This window comes from Vulpes lagopus, chromosome 12, assembly GCF_018345385.1.
Source record: "Vulpes lagopus strain Blue_001 chromosome 12, ASM1834538v1, whole genome shotgun sequence".
NCBI classification, from domain to species: Eukaryota; Metazoa; Chordata; class Mammalia; order Carnivora; family Canidae; genus Vulpes; species Vulpes lagopus.
In genome coordinates, this window is record NC_054835.1 from 3,247,593 (window position 1) to 3,274,286 (window position 26,694).

The 26,694-nt window shown below is 39.1% G+C and overlaps 1 protein-coding gene and 1 pseudogene across 3 annotated transcripts in view; both read right to left on the reverse strand.

Annotated features, from left to right (window-relative positions):
- The window catches only part of SCAI (suppressor of cancer cell invasion), a 158,148-nt gene that overhangs the window by 93,309 nt on the left and 38,145 nt on the right, over nucleotides 1-26,694 (reverse strand). The gene's annotated exons all lie outside the window — the stretch shown is intronic.
- On the reverse strand, nucleotides 21,353-21,934 carry LOC121473012 (annotated as a pseudogene).

Genomic DNA, 26,694 nt, shown 5'->3' on the forward strand with positions numbered 1-26,694 from the left:
CCTGGCTTTGCCACTTACTATTCAAACATGGCCTTGTATCTTAGCCAAACTATTTGACTTCTTTGTGCCCCAATTTACCCATTTGTAAATGGGGATAATAATAGGACCCTCTTCTTAGGTAGGACTGTCATGAAGATTAAATGAGAATGTATGTAAGGGGCTTGGGGAATTACCATTAATTTACCATTTAAACTGGGACAATTCTGAAAAGGGATACTATTAATAATTATATTAAGACCATACAGAAACTAAGACTATATCAGGCAAACCAGGATATATGGTCACCCTATAAGTGTCAGAAGAAACAAGAGGATGTGATCAGAGAGCAGAATTCCCTGCTTCATCTCTTTATAGGGAGATTACCTATAGATACAGGTACCAAATATTAGCATCTGAATTATATTCTCCTGCATGCACCTATATTAGACTATGTTATTGTTGTAAATAAATAGTTTTAATTAATATACCAGTCAATATTGGCACAATTCTCTCAAGATTAAAAACAACCATTCAACAAATACTGAGGACATAGTAATGCTATCATATCAGGTAGAAAGATGGTAAGACTCGCTCCCTACCCTCAAGAAACTAACCACCAGTTAAATGATTCCTGCAGGTACTTTTCTGTTAATATTGCCAGAGGCCACTGCTATAAGCAAAACACCAAAGCAGGAAGATATCTCAAAGAAATACTGGAAAAGATAAGATGGGCAGCTTGAAAAATGAACATAATAAAGAAGAGAAATACACTATTTTACATGGCACTGCTAAATAGATTAAGACTTTTTTTTTAATTTTTATTTATTTATGATAGTCACAGAGAGAGAGAGAGAGAGAGAGAGAGAGGCAGAGACACAGGCAGAGGGAGAAGCAGGCTCCATGCACCAGGAACCTGATGTGGGATTCGATCTGGGGTCTCCAGGATCCCGCCCTGGGCCAAAGGCCGGCGCCAAACCGCTGCACCACCCAGGGATCCCAGATTAAGACATTTTTAAAAGAAAACATGAAATTTGCAAGAAGTATTTGTGGCAGACAGCTTTTGTTTGCTCTGCAGTACCCATTTCCCTTGCTTTGTGCAATTACTGCTCTTGCCTTTGCATTTTGTATAATCTCAGTAGAGAAAAAAACCTCCATTTGGAAGAAAAAATAAGGGCGAAAAAGAGAGGAGGAGGGAGAGAATGAATCAGAGAAACTGTTAATTGTACATGTGATTGATAGCGCAAAGAAAGAAACTCAAGCTTTACAGATAGGCACTGAAATGCTTACAGATGAAGTGATGTGATGTCTGAGATTTGCTTCAAAATACTCAGTGTCAGGAGAGTAGGTATGGATATAGATGGAATTAGACTGGCTCTGTATTCATGATTGTTGAAGTTCAGTGATGAGTAGATAGGAGTTAAAAATTAATTTTCTTTGGGTTTGAAACTTTTCATAAGAAAAAGGTTATTTTTGGTTCATCTACAGTATGGTCCCAATTTTATGAAAGCACTTCTCTCTATTCTTCTATCTATACAAATGCATGGAAAGATATCTGAGATAATGTTCAGCTAATTGTTTATGATGCTTACATCTGGGTGGTGAGATTTGGTATAGCTTCATTACTTCTTTTTTTTCCTTTTTAAAATTTTATTTATTTACTGAAGAGAGAATGAGTAAGAGCACAAGCAAGGTGAGGAGCAAAGGGAGAAGTAGACTGCCTGCTGAGCAGGAAGCCTGATGCAAGGCTCAATGCCAGGACTCTGGGATCATGACCTGAGCCAAAGGCAGATGCTTAACCAACTGAGCCACCCAGGCACCCCAGCTTCATTACTTTCATCTTTGAACTTTCTACATTACTTGAATTCAAAATAATAATCATGTTATTTTCCAAAAACATAGTGGTGGTATATTTTTTTAAAGATTTATTTATTTTTTTTTTTATTTTTTTTATTTTTTATTTTTTATTTTATTATTTTTATTTTATTTATTTATTTATTTATTTATTTTATTTTATTTTATTTTTTTATTTATTTTAGAGAGAGAGAGAGAGCACAAGCGGGAGGGGCAGAGGGAGAGAGAATCTTAAGTAGATTCTGCGCTGGCTCACTATCATGACCTGAGCTGAAACCAAGAGCCAGATGCTTAACGAATGTGCCACTTAGGCGCCCCTAGAGTGGTATTTCTTTTTTTTTTTTTTTTTTAAGATTCTATTTATTTATTCATGAGAGACAGAGAGAGAGAGGCAGAGAGACAGGCAGAGAGAGAGAACCAGGCTCCATGCAGAGAGCCTGACCTGGGACTCGATCCCCGGTCTCCAGGATCACACCCTGGGCCGAAGGCAGGTGCCAAACTGCTGAGCCACCTAGGCGTCCTTAGAGTGATAGTTCTTAAACAAAAAGGCTCAAATCAAATATGACAAAATGTTAGCAACAGTTGAATTTGGTAGGAATACAAATGATTCTTTTCTGTATAATTTTTAATTAAAAAATTAATAAAGTACTTGTGAAAATTTTCTAACAAGGTTTCTCAAGCTTGGAACTATTGACATTTTAGGCCAAGTAATTTCCTGTGAGGTGGCTGTCCTGTGTACTACTGAGTATTTAGCAGCATCCCTGGCCTCTACCTACTGATACCAATAGGAATACCACCATCCTACTATCATGACAACTAAAAATGTCTCCAGATATTATCAAATGTGTCCCAGGGAGGTAAAAATTCACCCCTCCCCGCCAGCTACAAACCCAGTGCCCTAACAAAGATCTTATCCAAAGAAGTCCCAATTCTGCAAAACACAAATTCCCAAATCCTTAGGTATATTCTTCATATCTACTAATTATTTTTACTTTTATATATATATAAATCTTAATATATAAATCTTTTAAAATATATAAATCTTTTATATATATATATATATAAAATATATAAATCTTTTAAAATATATAAATCTTTTAAAAAAAGATTTATTTATTTATTTGAGAGAGAAAGCATGAGCAGGGGAAAGGAGCAGAGGAAGAGGGAGAATCAGACTCCCTGCTGAGCAGGGAGTCAAACTCAAATCCAGGACTCTGGGATCATGACCTAAGCTGAAGGCACTTAACTAAGCCAGCCAAGTGCCCCGACTTTCAACATTTTATCATTTCCTTTCTTATTCCTAATTCAGTTAATAATACTCAACTTGTAGTTCAGACTATCTCAGGTATATAAACCAATTTTGCTGCTACAGATTTAATCATTCAATAAAAAATATACTGCTTCTGACACTTCCTTTATTTAGTTCCAAAGCCTGAAACTGAAATCTTAGGCTATATATAGTGCCATAACCTTCAAGATTATGGGAAAAAGCAATAAAGGTTATATAATCCAATCTTCTTAAAATATACTACTCAACCTTTGGTCAAACTGAACAGTCCCAAAGCATGCCCCAAAACAGAGTAACCCATACAAAAATGAAAGCTCAAAGGATAATACAATTGTCATCCAGCCTCTTACTACTCAAAATGAGATCTGCAGGATGAGCATTACCCCAGCTTATTAGAAATGCAGAATCTGAGGCACCAGCCCAGACCTACTAAATCAGAATCTGCATTTTAACAAGCTCTCCAGGTGATTTGTATGCACAATAAGCTTAAGAAGCAGTGATCTAGTGTTTTTTATACAAACTGGTTTGAAGCTGAAGTTTAGTGGGCTATATTCTTGTAATAGAGAGAGAAAGTTTCTTATATATTTGAAGATGAAATAAATAATGCACAGTTACAAAACAGCCAAAAGGTAAAAAAATATTAATGGAATCCACCTCTACCACTGCCCAAGAAAACAATCTATAATCTTAGAAAACCAATCTCAAAGATGAGACAAATGAATTATTTTAAAATCAAGCTGAGAAAACCAAACAGTTATTTATAATGGATCCTCCCATTAAGTCTCCTGGTAAAGAGCAAAGCTAGTCTCAAGAGCATAAAGCTACAGTTCCCAAGCCTGGTTGATTATCCTGCAATGTTCATTTTTAAAATAAAGATTTCTGAGATCTACATCTAGATATGATTCAGGATGGCTGGGATTCTCTTTTATTAAAACTATTTTAGCCATTTCTGATGATTGGTTCTATTTGAAAATCACTGTCTTAAAAGATGCCATTTTCTTTCTCATTACTTTTTAAACTAATGGACATGCGTTTGGATTATTTCAAATAACTGATATGTAAAAGACTAAAATAACAGACTAATCAGTTGTGGGGAAATAACTTTAGGTAAAGGGAGATCACATGGTTTCAAGTTATCCACACCTATAAAAGGGTGGTCCTAGTCAGCAATCACAAAGTGCCCTGAAGAAAGGAACCATTTCTAAGAGTCTAAACTTGAATTCTTTTTTTTTTTTTTTTAAAGAATTTATTTATTTATTCATGAGAGACAGAGAGAGAGAGAGAGGCAGAGACACAGGCAAAGGGAGAAGCAGGCTCCTGGTGGGGAGCCTGATGTGGGACTCAATCCCAGGACCCCAGGATCACTACTTGAACCAAACTACTTGAGCACAACCACTGAGCCACCCAAGCATCCCCTAAACTTGAATTCAATTTACAATGACCACAACTTGTGACCTCCTTCAGCACCATAGTGTAAACAGTAGGAGTTTAGAAATATTTTTTCATTGGACAAATTATGAACACTGCAAGATTTTATGAAATATAAGCCAGATAAGTTACACTGCCCTGTGCAAGACAGGACTGCATCAAGGCCTCTAGAAAGGTTTGGATTTCAAGAAAGATTAAAAAATGAGGAAAGAAATGGGAGAAGAGGAGGGAGAGGAAGAGAAAGAAGAGGAGGAGAAAGAAGAAAAGGAAGAATTTTTCTAAGAATTTTAATAGCAACCTAATAGGCTATTTCATGAATCCATCCATTCTTTTTATCTCCCTGTTATTATCAGCTCCCTAAATCAACAACATTTACATTGGAGCCTCATGACTGGTTCTCCCTACTTCTACTCCTGAACCCCTCACTTCATTCTTACCATAGAAGCCAGAGTAATTTTTGAGATACAGTCAGTGACTCAAATAAGAAATGATAAGTTCAGAAGTCAGTCCTCCATTAGATGCAAAACCAGGATTCCAAAACAGAAGCAACAGCATCTTAGTCTGTTTGGGTTGCTTTAACAAAATGCCACAGACCGGCTGGCTTATAAACAGACATTTATTTCTCACCATTCTGGGGGCTAGAAGTCTGAGATCAGAGTGTCAGCATGTTCAGGCAAGAATTCTCTTCTGGGTCACACATTTGTATCCTCACACAGTGGACAAGGTTTAAAGGGTCTGTCTGGAGCTTTTTTTATAAGACATTAATCCCAACAGGTTCCACCCTCATGACTTAAACACACCCCAAAGGCCCCATCTACTAAGACCTTTGGAAGTTAGGGTTTCAACATATGAATTTGGGGGAAACACAAACATTCAGACTACAGCAGCAACCTTAACCAGACATCCTTAACCAAGGTCTTCCAGTAGTATGACCTTAGCAGTAATCCTAGATCTCTTGAGGGACGCTGGCAGGGCAGGGGGTGGAAGGGGTGGCTTAGTCATTTGTGTCTTCCTTTGGCTCAGGTCATGATCCCAAGATCCTGGGATAGAGCCCCACAGCAGGGCTTCTGCTCATCGGGGAGCGTACTTTCCTCTCCCTCTGCTCCTCTCCCTGCTTGTGCTCTCTGTGTCAAATAAAATCTTTAAAAAATCTAGATCTTTTGATTCCCTTGGTCCCTGCCTGCTTTCTAAACCATTAAACCAGACTTTCCATCAGTGCTGTGAGGTACTTGAAAACCTTCCAATAAATTCCTTTTCTGCTTAACTTGGCTGGAATTAGGGCCTGTAATTCTCAACCAAGAACCTTCCCAGGAACAATGCTGTGCCACCCCCCCCCCCCCATCCTCTTTTAATGATCTGTCACTCACTGAGTTTGCCTTCCAAAAATGGATATTAAAAAGCAAAAATTCTAAATACCATTTACATTTCCAAACATGCTAACACACTACACACTCCTGCACAGGGTTGTCTTGGCATGTGCTATCATCTCAGCTTGTAATGCTCATCCCCAAAATACTAGGATAGCTAGTTCTACCACCATATCCTTGTCTCTGGTCAAATCACCTTATCAGAGAAACCTTCCCAGACCACTCTGTATAAAACAGAAAGACCCTTCCTTATGTTACATAATTTTTCTTCAAAATTGTCACCATCTGATATATCATAAATTTACTTATTTATTCATTTATTGTCTATCTTCAGATACAATATAAACTCCACAAGGGGAGGGACTCTGTTTTGTCATTTCCCTATCTCTGGTGCTTACGACAGAGCCTAGCACATAGTAGCTGCTCAGGCAAACTTTTGTGAAAGAAATTATTAAGTACATTTTAGGTGGTTTTGTTTTGTTTTTTTTTAAGACTTATTCATATATTTTAGAGAAAGAGAGAGAGAGAGAACATGAGCGGAAGGGGCAGAGGGAGAGGGAGAGACAATCTTAAGCCAATTCTATACTGAACACAGAGCCAGATGTGGGGCTCCACCTCACAACTCTGAGATTACAAAGTGAGCTGAAACCAAGAGTCATACACTTAGCCAACTGTGACATCCAGGCAACCCTAGCTTTTTTTATTATAAAAATTTATTTTCAAAACTACATTTTTTGTGGTAAGCACCAAGCAATGTACAGAACTGTCAAATCACTGTTGTACACTTGAAACAAAGAAAACATTGCATGTCAGCTATACTTCAATGATAAAAACTTAAAAAATAAAAAATAGATAGTTATTAGGATGCCTGAATAGCTCAGTTAAGTGTCCAACTCTAGGTTTTGTCAGAGGTCATGATCTCATGGGTTGTGAGATCAAGTTCCAAGGTGGGCTCAATGCTCAGCACTCAGCATGGAATCTGCTTAAGTTTCTCTCTCTCTCTCCCTCTGCCTCTCTCCCCACCTGTGCATGCACACACTCTCTCTCTCAAAATAAATAAAATCTTTAAAAAATAAATGGATATATTAACATGTATTAATTATTTTCACACACACAAGTTGTGATAGATATAGATATGTGCCTCCTAGATCTCCCTGCAAGGAAGGACTTGTCCCATTTGTTAGGAGTGCTGTCACTCCTTCAGGGATCATCTCTGAAGGGCTGCCTTGTCCAAGGTCATGTTCCTCCCAAGGCAGCCCATATCCAGTGACTGATGGAGAGAAAGGTATAATGTGCAGCCATTTCAGTCCAGGGCAGGACAACTCTAAAACACCACTTTAGCTCTAGGGCTTCTATAGATTTAGGTAAGACCATTGTTTAGGACAGCATCATAGCTCAGCTTCTCCTCCTGCCCAATCCTGCCTCTTTCCCATCCCTCCCACAGGTATTGAACATAAGGGCACTTCTTAACATCTTGTACATTAAACTCTATCTCAAATTCTGCTTCTAGAAGACCTCAACCTGTGGCATGCTTGTTGTTAAAACTAAAAAACAGGGGCACCTGGGTGGCTTAGTTGGTTAAGCGGCTGCCTTCAGCCCAGGTGATGATCTCAGGGTCCTGGGATCAAGCCCTGATTCGGGCTCTCTGCTCTGTGGAGAGTCTGCTCCTCCCACTCCCTCTCCCCCTCCACAAGAGAGCTTGTGCTCTCTTTCTTTCAAATAAATAAATAAATAAAATCTTTTAAAAAACTAAAAACCAAACAAACCAACAAACTTCATCCCTATAAAGTAGAATACTAACATCCCTATAATAGTCCTATAATATGCATTCTCTGTTTCTACAGAAATGGTCACATAATAAAAGAGTCCCCTATTTTATCTAGGCATAAGGCTAATCAGGAAAAACTATTCTTTGGTGCATCCAGGTGTGGCCATGTAGCTAAGTTACAAGCTGAAGTGATGTGTATAACTTCCAGAACTTGTCCTTAGAGGAACTGACGTACCCTCTTCCCCTCTGACCCTTTCCCCTTTCTTTGAAAGGGAATATGGTCATAATATTGGGTATCTCATATCATGCAGATGTGGACAATAACCTAGTAATGACAGAGCAACCACATAAAAGGAGCCTGGAACCCTGTGGAGCCACCATAGCAGCCTGGGCTGCTCAAACTATATTATTACATGAGAAAGAAAGCTATATCTTGTTAAACCTCTCTAACCTGGGTGACAGCTACCATTGTTGTCTGTGCTATGTCTGCATCGTTCCCCAGCCCTATGTTCTCACTTGCCATGGTCAGCACCCACAGATCTTTGTCGGAAGGCTATCCCCTGGCTGCCAGCATTTCTGGTCATTTATGCACCCCTCCTCATGAGGGGCAGTCCTTAAACAATGACTGATGGGAATGGGATAGAAAGGCTCTACCTTTGTATTTTGTTCTTGATTAGGACACCTGTTAGGAATAAGCTTCAGAACTCTTCAGGACTGAGGCACAGGTGTCCTCCCTGAGGCTTTGCTTGATCCTTGCTCCATCCTCGCTTGGCCTCTAGTCCCCTTCTCTCTTCGCAGTCTCCCTTCCTCACTCCCTACCAAGTCTCCCTGAAACTCTTCCTAGTAAGTCACTTTCCCATGAAATCTCATCCCACGTTCTGTTTCCATGGATCCAAACCTGAGACAGTATTCATTTGAATATCATCCTATTCTCCAGAGTTCATCACAGTTAATACTTGTACACCTTGACAAACCTTTTCCCCTGCAAAATCAATTATATGGTGACTCTTTTAAATAAAAATGGAATTGTAGTTTAAACCATGCACCTCACCTTTTTCACTTAAAATGGCGCAAGGACCTGTGGAATTTAAGGAAGATGAACATAGTGGAAGGGCAAGAAAAAGAAAATAAGATGAAATCAAAGAGGGAGACGAACCATAAGAGACTCTTACCTATGAGAAACAAACTGAGGGCAGCCCCGGTGGCTCAGCGGTTTAACGCCACCTTCAACCCAGGGCCTGGTCCTGGAGACCCGAGATCATGTCCCACGTCAGGCTCCCTACATGGAGCCTGCTTCTCCTTCTGCCTGTGTCTGCCTCTCTCTCTCTCTCTCTCTCATGAATAAATAAATAAAATCTTTTTTAAAAAAATGAAAAGAGGGATCCCTGGGTGGCGCAGCGGTTTGGCGCCTGCCTTTGGCCCAGGGCGCGATCCTGGAGACCCGGGATCGAATCCCACATCAGGCTCCCGGTGCATGGAGCCTGCTTCTCCCTCTGCCTGTGTCTCTGCCTCTCTCTCTTTCTCTCTGTATGACTATCATAAAAAAAAAAAAAATTTAAAAAAATGAAAAGAAACAAACGGGTTGCAGGAGGGGGGGTGGAGATGGGGTAACTGGATGATGGGCATTAAGGAGGGCATGTGAGGTAATGAGCACTGGTGAATCACTGAATTCTACCTCTGAAACTAATAATACACTGTGTGTTAATTGATTTTAAATAAAAATAAATAATAAAATGATTCATGGACCATATTCCATGACTGTAGAATATACACTTCATTATTTTTCAGGATATATAGCTGCCTATAATTTAAAGTCTAAATAAAAATCAAAAATGTTTTGGTGCACTTGGCTGGCTCAGTTAGAGGAGCATATGACTCTTGATCTTGGGATCACTGAGTTTGAGCCCCATTTTGGGTGTAGAGATTAAATAAATACATAGATAAATAAACCTAAAAAAATTTTTTGGAGGAAAGAAGTGGAGAAGGAATTTAGAAAGAGAAGAAACTTCTTTGGTTCATACCTGTAGTTCTGCTCATTAATGAGAAAAAAAGATTACATATACACTGACTTCTAGGAACACCAAAAAGAAGCAAGGCAGAATTTACTAAAAAGAGATAAATTAGGGGTGCCTGGGTGGCTCAGTTAGTTGAGCATCTGACTCTTGATTTTGGCTTGGGTTGTGAGATTGAGCCCTCAGTCAGACTCTGTGCTCAGCGGAGTCTGCTTGGGGTTTCTTTCTCTCTCCCTCTGCCCCTCCTCCTACTCATGCTCATTCTCTCTCTCAAATAAATAAACACTTTTTTTAAATGGACAAATTTGGGAATGCTGGCGTGGCTCAGTGATTGAGTGTCTGCCTTTGGCTTAGGACGTGACCCGGGATCCAGGATGGAGTACCACATCGGGCTCCTTGCAGGAAGCCTACTTCTCCCTCTGCCTATCTCTGCCTCTCTCTGTGTGTCGCTCATGAATAAGTAAATAAAATCCTAAAAAAAAAAAAAAAGACTTAAAAAATGGATAAATTTTATCTTCTATATCCTATATCCTGAAATTCCTGAAAGGGGCTAAAGGACTGAAAAAGATTAATATATTTTATATGTACATATAACCATCAATACATTAACTCTAAAACATAAAACTATAAATATAGTTTAAGATATACATAAAATTCATGTAAAAAATCAGGATGAGGGGATCCCTGGGTGGCTCAGCGGTTTGGCGCCTGCCTTTGACCCAGGGTGTAATCCTGGAATCCCAGGATCGAGTCCCACATTGGGCTCCCAGCATGGAGCCTGCTTCTCCCTCTGTGTCTCTGCCACTCTCTCTCTCTCTTGCTCTCTCTTTCTCTATGTCTATCATGAATAAATAAATAAACTCTTTTAGGGATCCCTGGGTGGCGCAGCGGTTTAGCGCCTGCCTTTGGCCCAGGACGCGATCCCGGAGACCCAGAATCGAGTCCCACGTCGGGCTCCCGGTGCATGGAGCCTGCTTCTCCCTCTGCCTGTGTCTCTGCCTCTCTCTCTCTCTCACTGTGTACCTATCATAAATAAATAAAAATTAAAAAAAAAACTCTTTTAAAAAAGTCGGGATGATGTTCTTTAGAATCTGGTCATTTAAGGAAGCAGGCAGAGGATAAAGAATCATATGATGCATTTGGTGTACTGTTAGTCTAACACTATTTGAAGTTTGGTGTTTCCAAGGAATACTCTTTTGTTATTGGCAAAATATATTCTGGCTATGTCAAAGGCGTATGTTGCCTAAATTACACCTACATTTTAAGGAAGAAGAGTTTACAGATGTTTCATGAACCTCCAAGAATTAAAATAACAGTCAACAACAGAAAATTTCAATAACAACATTAAGATTTTTTTTTTATTTTATTTATTTATTCATTCATGAAAGACACAGAGAGAGAAAGAGAGAGAGAGAGAGGCAGGTAGAGGGACAGGCAGAGGGAGAAGCAGGTTCCATGTTAGGAGCCTGACATGGGACTCGATCTCGGGTCCCCAGGATCACGCCCTGGGCCAAAGGCAGGCGCTAAACCGCTCAGCCACCCCAGGATCCCCCAAAATTATTTAAGATTATAACATATTTAGAACATAACTGAGGGATCCCTGGGTGGCTCAGCGGTTTGGTGCTTGCCTTTGGCCCAGGGCACGATCCTAGAGTCCCAGGATCGAGTCCCACGTCAGGTTCCCTGCATGGAGCCTGCTTCTGCCTCTGCCTGTGTCTCTGCTTCTCTCTCTCTCTCTGTATATCTCATAAATAAATAAATAAAATCTTTAAAAAAAAAAAAAAACAACATAACTGAGGGGATCCCTGGGTGGCTCAGCAGTTTGGCACCTGCTTCTCCCTCTGCCCGTGTCTCTGCCTCTCTATGTCTATCATGAATAAATAAATGAATAAATCTTAAAAAAAAAAAAAAGAACATAACTGAAAATATAACAGGGGTGTCTGGGTAGCTCAGTCAGTTAAGCCTCTGACTCTTAGTTTCAGCTCAGATCATGATCTCAGGGTCTGGGACCAAGCCTGCATGGGGTTCTGAACTCAGCACACATTCTGCTTGAGATCCTCTCCCTCTGCCTTCCCTTACATGCATGTACTGTCTCTAAAATAAATAAATAAATCTTTAAAGAAAGAAAATATAACAGTAAAAATGATCCTATTGGATACTAAATCTGGATTACAAGTATAAAAGGGATTTAATAAAGCATTGTAACATTTATTTTCCATAAAATGACTATACTGGTGCATAAAATCAAACATAAGCCTTTAAAAGACAACTCTTATGAATGACACGATTTGTTTTTGACTCATTTGCAACTGTTCAGTGTTAACATATCAAAAACTTTGTTGGGCCAATAATCTGTAACACTGTAATTTAAGGATGTTAAAAAGAGGCATGGCAGAGAGAAGCAGTAGCACTGCTGATAAATTAAGAAACAGAGGAGGGTCAGATGTGAGAGAGAACTTCCTTGGTGGTGTTTTTCCTATTTGTGCACTGCAAAGGGAAATCTCCAATCTAGTTATTAAACTTTCAGTCTGTCAGAGGTAATAGCTATTATGCCGAAAGCAATTACACAGGCTAGCACTGGAGATCTGAGTGTTGTTGTTGTTTTAGGAGAAGTAAGATAATTCCTGGGTTTGTGTGTATGTGCTCTTATCCCTTAATCAGCAAGTACATCCACAGTATCAAAACTGTCACTCCTTTATTCATTTCTACTCGACTGGCAAAATCACAGATTAAAAAAAAAATCACTGTAGGAAAGTGTGCCCCATGTTACCTTTGATAAAATCATTTTTAGACAATTTTTGGAAACAGATTTACTTGTAGGGGATTTTCTTGAGATGTAGAGAAGTGACTGCAGTTCCATAAAGGTTCTTTCTGATACTGCTAGCTACGTTTTTAACATCCTTTAAGAATATACAGATATATATATAAATGTGGGAAAAATATATATGTAGATACTCCCCAAATTAAGCTAACCATGATGTAATTCCCACCGCATTATAAAAAGAACCACTTTTTTTCTCTGAACAAATACACATCTTTTACTTGAATAAAACATAAGAATTATCACTGTTACCTGGACCTGAACATTCAAAAGTTTTGGAGTAGTAATGCACATAAGAAAATTATGCATGTCAGTAGGGTTGTTAACTTTATATTTATGTATTTGTATTAATCTCTTATATAATGAATGTATTTCCTGTTTATGTCTGTTCTGTCTCATGGAACAGTATCAATGGGGACGCCTGGGTGGCTCAGCAGTTGAGTGTCTGCCTTTGGCTCAAGGTGTGACCTTGGTGTCCAGGGATCAAGTCCCACATCCGGCTCCTCCCAGAGAGCCTGCTTTTTCCCTTCTCTCTGCCTAGGTCTCTGCCCCCTTCTCTCTCTGTGTTTCTCATGAATAAAATCTCAAAAAAAAAAAAGAGAAAGAACAGTATCAATGATTTAAAACTGGTCTCTACTAACCCTTGTGAAGCTCTATTAAAACCATCAGTAAAGCTCTTGACTGCTTTATGAAAGGCTAAATCCTAACCACTAGATCACCAGGGGGCATCCTGACTGCTTTGTCCTGATTGCTAAGTATTCTAATGTGAGATATGTTGGGGGAGGAGGGTTAAAATATTCGTAACCTAACCATTTTTAAGTATACAGTTCAGTGGCATTAAGTACATTCACCCTGTTGTACAATCATCACCACCACCCATTGTCCAGGATTTTTCATCTTTCCAAACTGTAACTCTCTTACCCTCTATTCCCCCTCCTTGAGGGGGGGGATTGAACAACTCTCTATTCCCCCTCCTTGAGACCCTGGAAATTCTACTTGCTGTCTCTGTCAATTTGGCTACTTTAGGTACCTCATATAAGTGGAAGCATACATATGTGTCCTTTTACGTCTGGCTTATTTCACTTAGCATAATGTCTTCAAAGTTCATCATGTAGCATGCACCAGAATTTCATTTCTTTTATGACTGAATAATATTATGTAATATATATATAGTTTATCCATTCATCCATGGATGGACATTTGGATTGTTTCTACCTTTTGGCTACTGTAAGTAATGCTACTCTGAACATTAGCATACCTATGCATATGTGCTCAAGTCTCTGCTCTCAATGCCTTTGGGTATATACCCAGCAGTAGAATTGTCTGTTGGATCACACAGTCATTTTTAAGTCTTTGGAAACTCACCATACTCTAATGTAAGATTTTAAAGCACAAATATAAGTGGTATTCTACAGATCTGTGAGAGGTATCTCTTATCTCTTATGTTGATGGTGCACACTGATTACATGAATCTTAAAATTGCAACTTGTAACACATGTCAGAAGTGTCCCAGGATTTCACAGCTGGAAGGGAGAAAACTTTAATAATAGCAGCTATCATTTATTGGTGGTTTACTAAATGCCAGATTTTGAGCTAAGTTTTACATACAAAGATGAAAATACAATACCAGCCAGCCAAGAAATCAGAAATACAGTATTTCCCTACATGTATTTTTGAGTGTTAACAGTTGTTACGAAAGAGAGAGAAACAAATCAGTTGGTTAAACAATTTAGATTTTCTCGTGAGGATTTTTTCAGACTTCAAAAATATGCACTGTGACTTTCTAAGAGGGGATATATGAACCCATTATTCAAATTGCTTGGCTTTTGTTGAAGACCATGTTGCAGGAATGTTCTGATCTAGGACAGGGTTCTCAACTGCAGCACTACTGACATCTGGGACCAGTAGTGGGGAAGCTGCTCAGTGCATCATAGATCGCTCAGCAGCATCTCAGTAGTATCCTCTACATACTAGATGCTGGTAGCACTTAATGACAATCAAAAATGGGATCCCTGGGTGGCGCAGCGGTTTGGCGCCTGTCTTTGGCCCAGGGCGCGATCCTGGAGACCCGGGATCGAATCCCACATCGGGCTCCCGGTGCATGGAGCCTGCTTCTCCCTCTGCCTGTGTCTCTGCCTCTCTCTCTCTCTCTCTCTCTGTGACTATCATAAATAAAATAAAAAAAAAATTTTAAAAAAATGACAATCAAAAATGTCCCCAGAAATTGCCAAAGGTATCCTGGGAGGCAAAAATCATCCTCAGCTGAGGACTACTGGTTTGTTACTATCTCACTAAGTTCACTATCCACTTCCCCACTTAAATAGGAGCCATTAAATACAGATTTCCTTGCTGTTCCCCACCCCCACCTCAAACTTGTCTTCCTCCTTTCCTCCTCCTCTTCTACAAAACAATAGCTGCTCCTCTCAGCCTGCACACTGGATTCCATTCCCATTCACCCCAAACCATAACCTGTCCATCAATTATCTGCTGCTTAGTACATTTAATTTCTCCCTCAGGCTCCAAACATGCTCATGTTTTTTCTTTCCTAAACAAAACAAACAAACCCAAACAAACCCTTTCTCCACCCCCTTAAGTTTTTCTCTCTCCCCCATAAAACTAAATTTTCTTAATTATGACCTCCACTTCTCCTCACCTCACTTTTACTTCTCTGCCCAATAAAATCTGGGTCTACAGTCATTTCTCTATTCTCTCAAAGATCAAGACCTCCTGTTTGCCCAGTTCAATGGTTTCCTCAGGGTCTTGCCATTACCTAACATCACCTCGTGGTGAAAATATCTTGAATAAACTTTTTTTTTAATAAACTTCTGAAGAAAATATGTGACCTGAGGAACAGCCTAAGTCTTGAATTCCGTGACATCACTCTCCTAGCTGTCTTCTCATCTCATTGATAGTGTTCTGTATTTCCCTGTCTTCTGTCACCCCAAAATGTAGGCAGTCCTTTGGGGGTCACTTTCAGTACTCTTCTAAATGATTTCCATCACTCCAAATACCTCTAGGAATTCTGTTTATCTCTGACCCCATTCTATCCTGGTCTCTCAAGTCAGATCTGTTAATAGTAAGATGGCAGAATCTGAAGGGGAAAAAAAAAAAAACAGAACCAGAATTTCTGTTTATTACAAGAAACAATAATAACTACCACCAATAAATGCCTTCTACATGCTAGGCACTGAAGAAAGCACATTACAAACATTAGTTAATTTAACTTACTTCTCAACAACTCTATGAAATAGGACTTACTATTCGAACATTATAAATGAGGTTACAATCTCTATGGAGTTCAGTAATTCTCTTATATACCTAGTAAATTTTAAGTATTAGATTGGAATACTAGTGCTTTTATTTCAAAGTCAATTTTCTTAACCAAGTAATATTACCTTTTACATTTCTCCTCAAAATTCAGTTCTCTTAGATCTTCCTGATTTTCACAAACTTAGAGGATCATTTAAGGTCAACACTGTAAGATATCAACAGTCTTGGCCTCTAAATTAAAGAAGATATTCTCCCAAGAATTCTAGAGCTAAAAGAGAGTCAACATTATATAGTTCACCTCCAGCCTGTAGGCAGAATTGTATCTAAACCATTCTAGACAGATGGGTATCTTCTATTTTTAATGACATCTAGGAAAGGAGATTCTCGTCTACTAAATTTAGATTCTGAGCCAAAGGCAGGAAGCATATCTAATTTTATGCTCCATATAGCTACACCTTCACATACAACTGGTAATATGCATCCTACCAGGATTATTACCGCAAGTAGAAATGGACAGTTAGAAAATACAATAAAAAAATAAAGCCAGTCACTCAAGAGGGATTCAAATAGACTCTTCAAGTAGACAAGAGGATCTTAATTCTAGTCTAAAGTACAAAAGAGCTGACATCATCTTCTTCCTAGCATATTAAAATCCACCTGGCAGAAGTAACTGGAAAAAAGATAAACGAGTTTCTAGTATGAGGTACATATATCACACGGCTGTAACTACTTTCAAAAAATTAACTCCAAATCTTAATGGAAAAAAGTCTTGAATGCATCCGAAGTTGCTGGCATTTTGACGTTTACAGTTCTACTCTTGCCATCACTTCCTTTAGGCTCTAGGCTTTAGAATCCAAACACATCAGTCACTACCATCCCCAAAAGATTTCTGTTTAATTCCGCCTGTCAGATCATTTTTGCCAGCTCTCAACACATTAAACGAAAAACAAACAAAAAAATCACAAATGCTGCAAAATGAAGTTTCTAGCAGTATATTTTACAGAAATTCTTTACACTATTTGCTACAACACAAAGCTAAAATTGCTTTAAGATAATTATCTCGAAGAAGCTACCGACTAGAGCTGACACAAATGTTTAATTGGCCCTCAGTCAAAAACTTTCCCAAATGAACCAGTGGAGCATGCATCTTCACAAAGTTCTTTAGCATTACTTTAAATAACATAACCTCCTGGGTCAAATCATGCTGTAAAAATTACATCTTTTTTATAATGATTAAAGGAAATTGCAGAGTGGATAATCATATGAGTATAACTTGTGACCTCTAATATCACATTAAAATCCAGAACAGGGATCCCTGGGTGGCGCAGCGGTTTGGCGCCTGCCTTTGGCCCAGGGCGTGATCCTGGAGACCCGGGATCGAATCCCACGTCGGGCTCCCAGTGCATGGAGCCTGCTTCTCCCTCCGCCTGTGTCTCTGCTTCTCTCTCTCTCTCTCTCTGTGTGACTATCATAAATAAATAAAAATTAAAAAAAAAAAAACTTTAAAAAAATAAAATAAAATAAAATAAAATCCAGAACAGACTAGCAATAAATGAAAGTTTGATAAAACTAGGGAAATTTTTCGTATAAAATTACCATAGTAGTGTTGGTACACTTCCAAAAACCCAGGTCATGGTTCAATTATTTTTTAAAACAAATATTCATCAGAAATGGCAAGTAATAAGATGAAAATACTGACCTAAACCAATCAGGCAAAACTACCAAAAAATACCTTTTTGAAAGTAATTCAGGTTGTTTTTCAAAAGAGAGCATTCACTTCTATCTAAGCAATGATGGAAGATATTTATGGCCAAAATAGTTCTTTCTTCTATCTGTTTGGTGAATGATTTGACAATGAACTGGAATTAAAGGCACAATTTTTATTTTGTCACATTCTAGTTTTACAATCATGGTTTTATCCCACCTAAGTATAAACCTGTTACAAGAACACAATTCAAGCTAAGAATCAACTTCAAATTTATATCAAAATGTCTTATCTTCCCAAATCTAGCCTAAACAACAAAAATGTTACCTTATGTTTGGCTATACAGCAGCTACTGTAGAAATGCCAAGTTTTATTTGTTGTCTGCGGCAGGCTCATGCAATTTTTTCTAACCACATCTCAGTCATCACTCAATCTGGAGGTGGTTAATTGCTTTATGATTCCAATTAATATTTTATCACAAAACAATCTCTTATTAGTCATTAGAGTAAACCATTCATAACACATTGTTTTTTTTTTAATAACAGCTTAATTGAGATACATGCCTTAAGGTGTACAATCTCTTTATTTATTTTTAAAGACTATTTATTTATTTATTTATTTATTTATTAGAAACACACGGCGGGGCGGGAGGGGCGCCAGAGACACAGGCAGAGGGAGAAGGAGGCTTCGTGCGGGGAGCCCGACGGGGAGCCCGACGTGGGACTGGACCCCGGGTCTTCCAGGATCACGCCCTGGGCTGAAGGCGGCGCCAAATTGCTAAGCCACCAGGGCTGCCCTACAATCTCTCTAAAGTGTGTAACTCAGAGGCGTCTGGGTGGCTCAGTCAGTTAAGGGTCTGCCTTCAGCTCAGTCATGATCCCGGAGTCCTGGGATTGGGATTGAGCCCTGCACTGGGCTCCCTGCTCAGTGGGTAGCCTGCTTCTCCTTCACCCTCAGGCCACTGCCCCTACCAGCTCACATTCTCTCTTACTTGCTCTTTCTCCAGTAAATAAATTTAAAAATCTTTAAAAGAAAAAAATAAAAAGTGTGGGGCACCTGGGTTTACCATCTGCATTCAGCTCAAGTCATCCTGAGGTTCTGGGATCCAGCCTCACATTGGGATCCCTGTTCAGCAGGAATTCTGCTTCTACCTCTGCCCCCCACCCACTTGTGTGTACAAATGCTCTTTCTCTCGGTCTGAAATAAATGAAATCTTTTTTAAAAATTGTGTAACTCAGGGATTTTTAGCATATTCACAAAATTCTACATCAATCACCACTATCCAGAACATTTTCATCACCCTAAAAGAAATCTAATATCCATCAGTAGTCACTCCCCATTTTCCCTACTCTGGCAACCATTAATCTGTTTTGTCTCCATGAATCTGCCTACAGGGTATTTCATATAAATGGGATCAGACAATATGTGGACTTCTGTGACTGGCTTCCTTCACTTAACATCATGTTTTAAAGATTCACCAATGATGTAGCATGTACTTTAAAATTTTTTTTATGACTGCATAATAGTTCATTTTATGGATATACCACATCATATTTGCCCATGCATCAGTGGATAAACAATTGAGTTGTTTCTACTTTTGGGCTATTATGAATAATACTGCCTTGAAAATCTGTGTACAAGTTTTTGCATGAATATATGTTTTGACTTTTTTGAGTGTATATCTAGAAGTGGAATTACTGGGCCATTACTGGGCCAACTCCTTGCTCTTAACTTTTTACAGAATCGCCAAACTGTTTGCCAAAGAGACTGCATCATTTTACAGTCCCACCTGCAATGTAATGAGGGTTCCAATTTATTCACATCCTCATCAACACTTCTCTCTTTCTCTTTTATTATAGCCATGCTAGTGAGTATGATGCAGTATCTCATTGTTTTGATCCGCATTTCCTTATTAACTAATGATGTTGAACATCTTTTCATAAGCTTATTGGCTGTTTATGTATCTTCCTTAGAGAAATGTCTATTCAAAGCCTCTGGTTATATATTGCTTTTCCAAATCCTCTAGACATATATATTTTGCTTTTTTATACTTGAAAGAACTTTTTTTTTTTTTTTTTACATTCTGAGTTGAAGTCCCTTATCAGATATATGATTTGCAAATCAATTTTCCCATTCTGTGGGTTGTCTTTTCAGTTTCTTGAAGGTGTTTGAAACAAAAAGGTTTTCATTTTTGATATAATCCAATTTATCTATTTTTTCTTTTGTCACTTATTTTCGGTGTCATATCTAAGAAATCATTGTCTAATCCAAGGTCACAAAGATTTACTTCGTTTTCTTCTAGGAGTTTTAGTTTTAGCTCTTACATTTAGGTCCGTGACCCACTTTAGTTAATTTTCATATATAATGTGAGGCTAGGGGTCCAACTTCATTCTTTTGCATGTGGATATCCTATTATCCCCAGCACCATTTATAGAAAAGACTATCATTTCACCACCGATTCTCTCAGTACCCCTACTGAAAATTAATTAACCACGATGTATGGATTTTATTTCTGGACTTTCAATTCAATTCCATTGATCTAAAGGTCTATCATTATGTCAGGACCACACTGCCTCAATTACTGTCGCTTTGTAATAAGACATGAACATTTAGATTTTTAAAGAGTAAGTCAAGAATATTTTTAGATTTAAACTCCAATTACAGGAAGACTCCATCATTTAAAAGATTATCATTCCAGGGGCACCAGGGTGGCTCTCTTGGTTAAGCATCCAACTCTTGATTTTGGCTCAGGTCATGATCTCAGGGTGATAAGACAGAGAGCCCTGTGCTCAGAGGGGAGTCTGTTTGAGATTCTCTCCCTCTTCCTCTCCCTCTGCCCTCCCCCAACTTATGTTCTTTCTCCCTCTCTCAATAAATAAATAAATACATAAATAAAATCTTTAAAAATAAAGGATTGTCATTCTAAAACTTCATACTCCAGTCAACTGGTCAAAAACCTAGAGCCCTCCTCCCCCTGGTATTTACACATGCCTCAGATTCTTATATCTAACTTTAAGTTTTCCAAAATATTCCATCATAGGTGTATCAATATTATTCTTAATGTTCTATCATATAAAATAATCTATATTTGTCCCCAAGTAAAGTCTGTTATTTTCCCCTGGGCACTTCTTTGCCATAGCACTCCATTTCTCAACACAGTGGACTGATTGTTCTCAGATCTGTTATATACTGTGTCATCTTGAAACTTCACTTTTATTGTTCTCCTACAATAAAAGTGGTTGGAGTTACCACTTCTTGAAGTCTGTTATCATCATCTTTCATGGAATAATTCCTTACTTTGCCACAGAGCACCCTTCATGTAGTCATGTTTTTTTGTTTTTTTAAGATTTTTATTTATTTATCTGGGAGGGAGACAGAGCATGAGCACGGGTAGGGGCAGAAGGAGAGGGACAAGCAAACTCTCTGCTGAGTGCGGGTCTCTATCCCAAGTCCCTGAGATCAGGACCTGAGCTAAAGTCAGATGCTTAACTGACAGAGCCATCCATGTGGTCCACCTTCAAGTAGTCTTAAGAAAGGGCACATGAAAGATAAAATTTCCAAATCTCTGCTGATCAAAACACGGTATTGTATTATGCCACTAACAATTGGTAATATGGCCAGGTATCAAATTCAGGTTGAAATTAATTTTTTATCAGAATTTTTCAAGCACTACTCCATTGTCTTTTAGCCTCTTAGAGTTGCAATTGTGAAGTCTGACTTATTCTTATTCTCTATTCCATAAAAGTGATGTAAAGGGTGTGTGTGTGTGCCTGTCTGTCCATCTGCAAGCTTTCAAGACCTTTATTTTATCTTTTGTAAAGGATTTTCTGCAATTTCAACATGCTGGGCCTTATATGGTTCTTTTTTCATTCACTGTGCTACCCAATCAGAGGCTTTTCACTCTGAAACATCAGTTCTGGACAATTTTCTTATTTTCTTTTTGTTTTGTATTATTTTTCTCTCTTCTTTCCTTATGCAGCTTCTATTAGTCTGTCATTGAACCTCCTCAATTAATTTTGTAAGCCTCTCATCTTTGCTCTCTTTTTGTTTCTTAACAATTGATAATCAATTTATTAAAAAGGTTGATTTAAGCATGTGCAATGGTGACTTCAACTTCAACTCCTGGCTCAATACTGATGGAGGTAATCTGTTTAACAATTTCAGAAGGATGGAGCCAATCAGTGTCTTGCTTGTGGATCCTGAACTGAAAACAATCCCAACTCTTAGAATATTCACCATAAAGAGTTTTTCTTGTAGTGATTTTCAGAGTCATGGTAGGCATCTGAACTGGTCCTTTCAATTTAAAATTCTTTTCTTTTGCACTGCCGATCAAGTCAGCCTATACCTTCCTCAGAGGTTTTACACTGTGGCTGGTTAGTCATTCTAATTGAGTTAATTACCACCTGTGGTTCCACAGGGGTCTTTCAGGTGCTTTTAAAAGCCATGGCCATGGAGCACCTGGGTGGCTCAGTTAGTTGGGTGTCCTACTCTCAATTTTGGCTAGGGTCATGATCTTGAGGTTGTGGAGTTGAGCCCCATGTCAGGTTCCATGCTCAGCAGGGAGTCTACTTGGGATTCTCTCTCCCTCTCCCTCTGCCCCACCTCCTGTTCACACACTTTCTCTCTAAAATAAATAAATAGGGGCAGCCTGGGTGGCTCAGCTGTTTAGCGCCGCCTTCACCCCAGGGCATGATCCTAGAGACCCAGGATCGAGTCCTACATTGGGCTCCCTGCATGGGGCCTGCTTCTCTCTCTGCCTCTCTCTCTCTCTGTGTGTGTCTCTCATGAATAAATAAATAAATTTTTTAAATAATAAATAAATAAATAAATAAATAATCTTTTTTTTAAATTTTTTTTTAATTTATTTATGATAGTCACACACAGAGAGAGAGAGCAGAGACCAGGCAGAGGGAGAAGCAGGCTCCATGCACCGGGAGCCTGACGTGGGATTCGATCCCGGGTCCCCAGGATCGCTCCCTGGGCCAAAGGCAGGCGCCAAACCGCTGCGCCACCGAGGGATCCCCTAATCTTTTTTTTTTTTTTTTTAATTTTTATTTATTTATGATAGTCACAGAGAGATAGAGAGAGAGGCAGAGACACAGGCAGAGGGAGAAGCAGGCTCCATGCACCGGGAGCCCGACGTGGGATTCGATCCCGGGTCTCCAGGATCGCGCCCTGGGCCAAAGGCAGGCACCAAACCACTGCGCCACCCAGGGATCCCCCCCTAATCTTTTTAAAATGAATTAATTAATTAAATAAAATCCATGGCCACAGCATGGCTTCCTGACCAACTTGTTCCTTGAGAAAAGTGAATAGCAGTGAGTTGGGAGCAGAAGCAGGCCAATGAAGCTCTACTATAGCTGCAACTGTGTCTTCCTTTTTCTCTTATTTTCTATCATTGTGTTCTTCTTTTAGTTTCTGGGAGATTTCTTCAATTTCACTTGGTTTCAACCACTTAAAAAAAATGTTTTCGTGGAGGTTAAAGACCATCCTGCTAAAAGATGAAAGGGTCAACCAGGAAATTAGAGAAGAATTAAAAAGATTCATGGATGGGGAGGAGGGCGGGTGTTGGAGGGGAATGGGTGATGGGCACTGAGGTGGACACTTGAAGGGATGAGCACTGGGTGTTTTTCTGTATGTTGGTAAATTGAACACCAATAAAAATTAATTAAAAAAAAAAAGATTCATGGAAACGAATGAGGATGAAGATACAACCGTTCAAAATCTCTGGGATACAGCAAAAGCAGTCCTGAGAGGGAAATACATTGCAATACAAGCATCCCTCAAAAAATTGGAAAAAACTCAAATACACAAGTTAACCTTGCACCTAAAGTAACTGCAGAAAGAACAGAAAATAAATCTACACCCAGCAGAAGAAGAGAGTTCATAAAGATCCGAGCAGAACTCAATGAAGTACAGACCAGAAGAACTGGTCTGAACAGATCAGATCAACAAAACCAGGTTGGTTCTTTGAAAGAATTAATAAGATAGATAAACCATTAGCCAGCCTTATTAAAAACAAAAGAGAAAAGACTCTAATTAATAAAATCACGAAGTAAAAAGGAGAGATCATAAGGTAATACAAACGATTTTAAAAACATATTATAAGCAGCTATACGCCAATGAATTAGGCAATCTGGAAGAAATGGATGCATTTCTGGAAAACCACAAACTACCAAAACTGGAACAGGAAGAAATAGAAAACCTGAACAGGGCAATAACCAGGGAGGAAATTGAAGGAGTCATCAAAAACTTCCCAAGACACAAAGTCCAGGGCCAGATGGCTTCCCAGGGGAATTCTATCAAACGTTTAAAGAAGAAACAATACCTATTCTACTAAAACTGTTCCGAAAGATAGAAAGGGATGGAATACTTCCAAACTTGTTCTATGGGGCCAGCATCACCTTAATTCCAAAACCAGACAAGACCCCACCAAAAAGGAGAAGTATAGACCAATATCCCTGATGAACACAGATGCAAAAATTCTCAACAAGATACTAGCCAATAGGATCCAAAGTACATTAAGAAGATTACTCACCATGACCAAGTGGGATTTATCCCCAGGATGCAAGGCTCGCTCAACATTCGTAAAGCAATCAATGTGATAGATCATATCAACAAGAGAAAAAACAAGAGCCATATGATCCTCTCAATAGATGCAGAGAAAGCATTTGACAAAATATAGCATCCATTCCTGATCAAAACTCTTCAAAGTGTAGGGATAGAGGGAACATTCCTCAACATCTTAAAAGCCATCTACGAAAAGCCCACAGCAAATATCATTCTCAATGGGGAAACACGGGGAGTCTTTCCCCTAAGATCAGGAACAAGACAGGGATGTCCATTCTCACCATTGCTCTTCAACACAGTACTAGAAGTCCTAGCCTCAGCAATCAGGCAACAAAAAGAAATAAAAGGCATTCAGTCCCTCTTTGCAGATGACATGATACTGTACATAGAAAACCCAAAAGACTCCACCCCAAGATTGCTAGAACTCATACAGCAATTCAGCAGTGTGGCAGGATACAAAATCAATGCCCAGAAGTCAGTGGCATTTCTATACACTAACAATGAGACTGAAGAAAGAGAAATTAAGGAGTCAATCCCATTTACAATTGCACCCAAAAGCATAAGAGATCTAGGAATAAACCTAACCAAAGAGGTAAAGGATCTAAAGGATCTATACCCTACAAACTACAGAACACTTCTGAAAGAAATTGAGGAAGACACAAAGAGATGTATGAAAAATATTCCATGCTCGTGGATTGGAAGAATTAATATTGTGAAAATGTCTATGCTACCCAAGGCAACTTACACATTTAATGCAATCCCTATCAAAATACCATGGACTTTCTTCAGAGAATTGGAAAAAATAATCTTAAGTTTATGTGGAATCAGAAAAGACCCTGAATAGCCAGGGAAATATTAAAAAAGAAAACTAGAGCCAGGGGCATCACAATGCCAGATTTCAGGTTGTACTACAAAGCTGTGGTCATCAAGACAGTGTGGTACTGGCACAAAAACAGACACGTAGATCAGTGGAACAGAATAGAGAATCCAGAAATGGGCCCTCAACTCTATGGTCAACTACTATTCGACAAAGCAGGAAAGACTATCCACTGGAAAAAGGACAGTCTCTTCAATAAATGGTGCTGGGAAAATTGGACAGCCACATGCAGAAGAATGAAACTAGACCATTCTCTTACAGCATACACAAAGATAAACTCAAAATGGATGAAAGATCTAAATGTGAGACAAGATTCCATCAAAATCCTAGAGGAGAACACAGGCAATACCCTTTTAGAACTTGGCCACAGCAACTTCTTGCAAGATACATCTATGAAGGCAAGGGAAACAAAAGCAAAAATGAAGTATTGGGACTTAATCAAGATAAAAAGCTTCTGTACAACAAAAGAAACAGTCAACAAAACTAAAAGACAACAACCTACAGAATGGGAGAAGATATTTGCAAATGACCTATCAGATAAAGGGCTAGTTTCCAAGATCTATAAAGAACTTATTACACTCAACACCCAAAAAACAAACAATCCAATCCTGAAATGGGCAAAAGACATGAACAGAAATTTCACAAAGACATAGACATGGCCAACAAGCACATGAGAAAATGTTCCGCACCACTTGCCATCAGGGAAATACATATCAAAACCACAATGAGATACCACCTCACACCAGTATGAATGGTGAAAATTAACAAGACAGGAAACAACAAATGTTGGAAAGGATGTGGAGAAAGGGGAACCCTCTTGCACTGTTGGTGGGAATGTGAACTGGTGCAGCCACTCTGGAAAAATGTGTGGAGGTTCCTCAAGGAGTTAAAAATAGACCTGCCCTACAGCCCAGCAGTTGCACTGCTGGGGATCTACCTCAAAGATACAGATGCAGTGAAATGCGAGGACACCTGCACCCCAATGTTCATAGCAGCAACGTCTACAATAGCTAAATTGTGGAAGGAGCCTCGGTGTCCACTGAAAGATGAATGGATAAAGAAGATGTGCTATATGTATACAATGGAATATTACTCAGCCATTAGAAATGACAAATACCCACCATTTACTTCGACGTGGATGGAACTGGAGGGTATTATGCTGAGTGAAGTAAGTCAATCAGAGAAGGACAAACATTATATAGTTTGTCTCCTTCATTTGGGGAATATAAAAAATAGTGAAAGGGAAAAAAGGGTAAAGGAGAGAAAATGAGTGGGAAATATCAGTGAGGGAGACAGAACATGAGAGACACCTAACTCTGGGAAACAAACAAGGGGTGGTGGAAAGGGAGGTGGGCAGGGGGTTGGGGTGACTGGGTGATGAGCACTAAGGGGGGCACTTGATGGGATGAGCACTGGGTATTATTCTGTATGTTGGCAAATTGAACTCCAATATACCAAAAAAAAAAAGTTTTGTTTTTTCATTTGAGCTGCCATAGTTATACAAATCCAGAAGTTCTTTTTTATTACTGAATTATTCTTTCTTCAAAGAATCCAATTCTCATTTTATAAATCCATATTTCTTTTTTTTTAAAGAATTTATTTATTCATGAGAGACAGAGAGAGAGAGAGAGAGAGGCAGAGACACAGGCAGAGAGAGAAGCAGGCTCCATGCAGGGAGCCGGACGTGGGACTTGATCCCGGGTCTCCAGGATCAGGCCCTGGACCGAAGGTAGCGCTAAACCGCTGAGCCACCCAGGC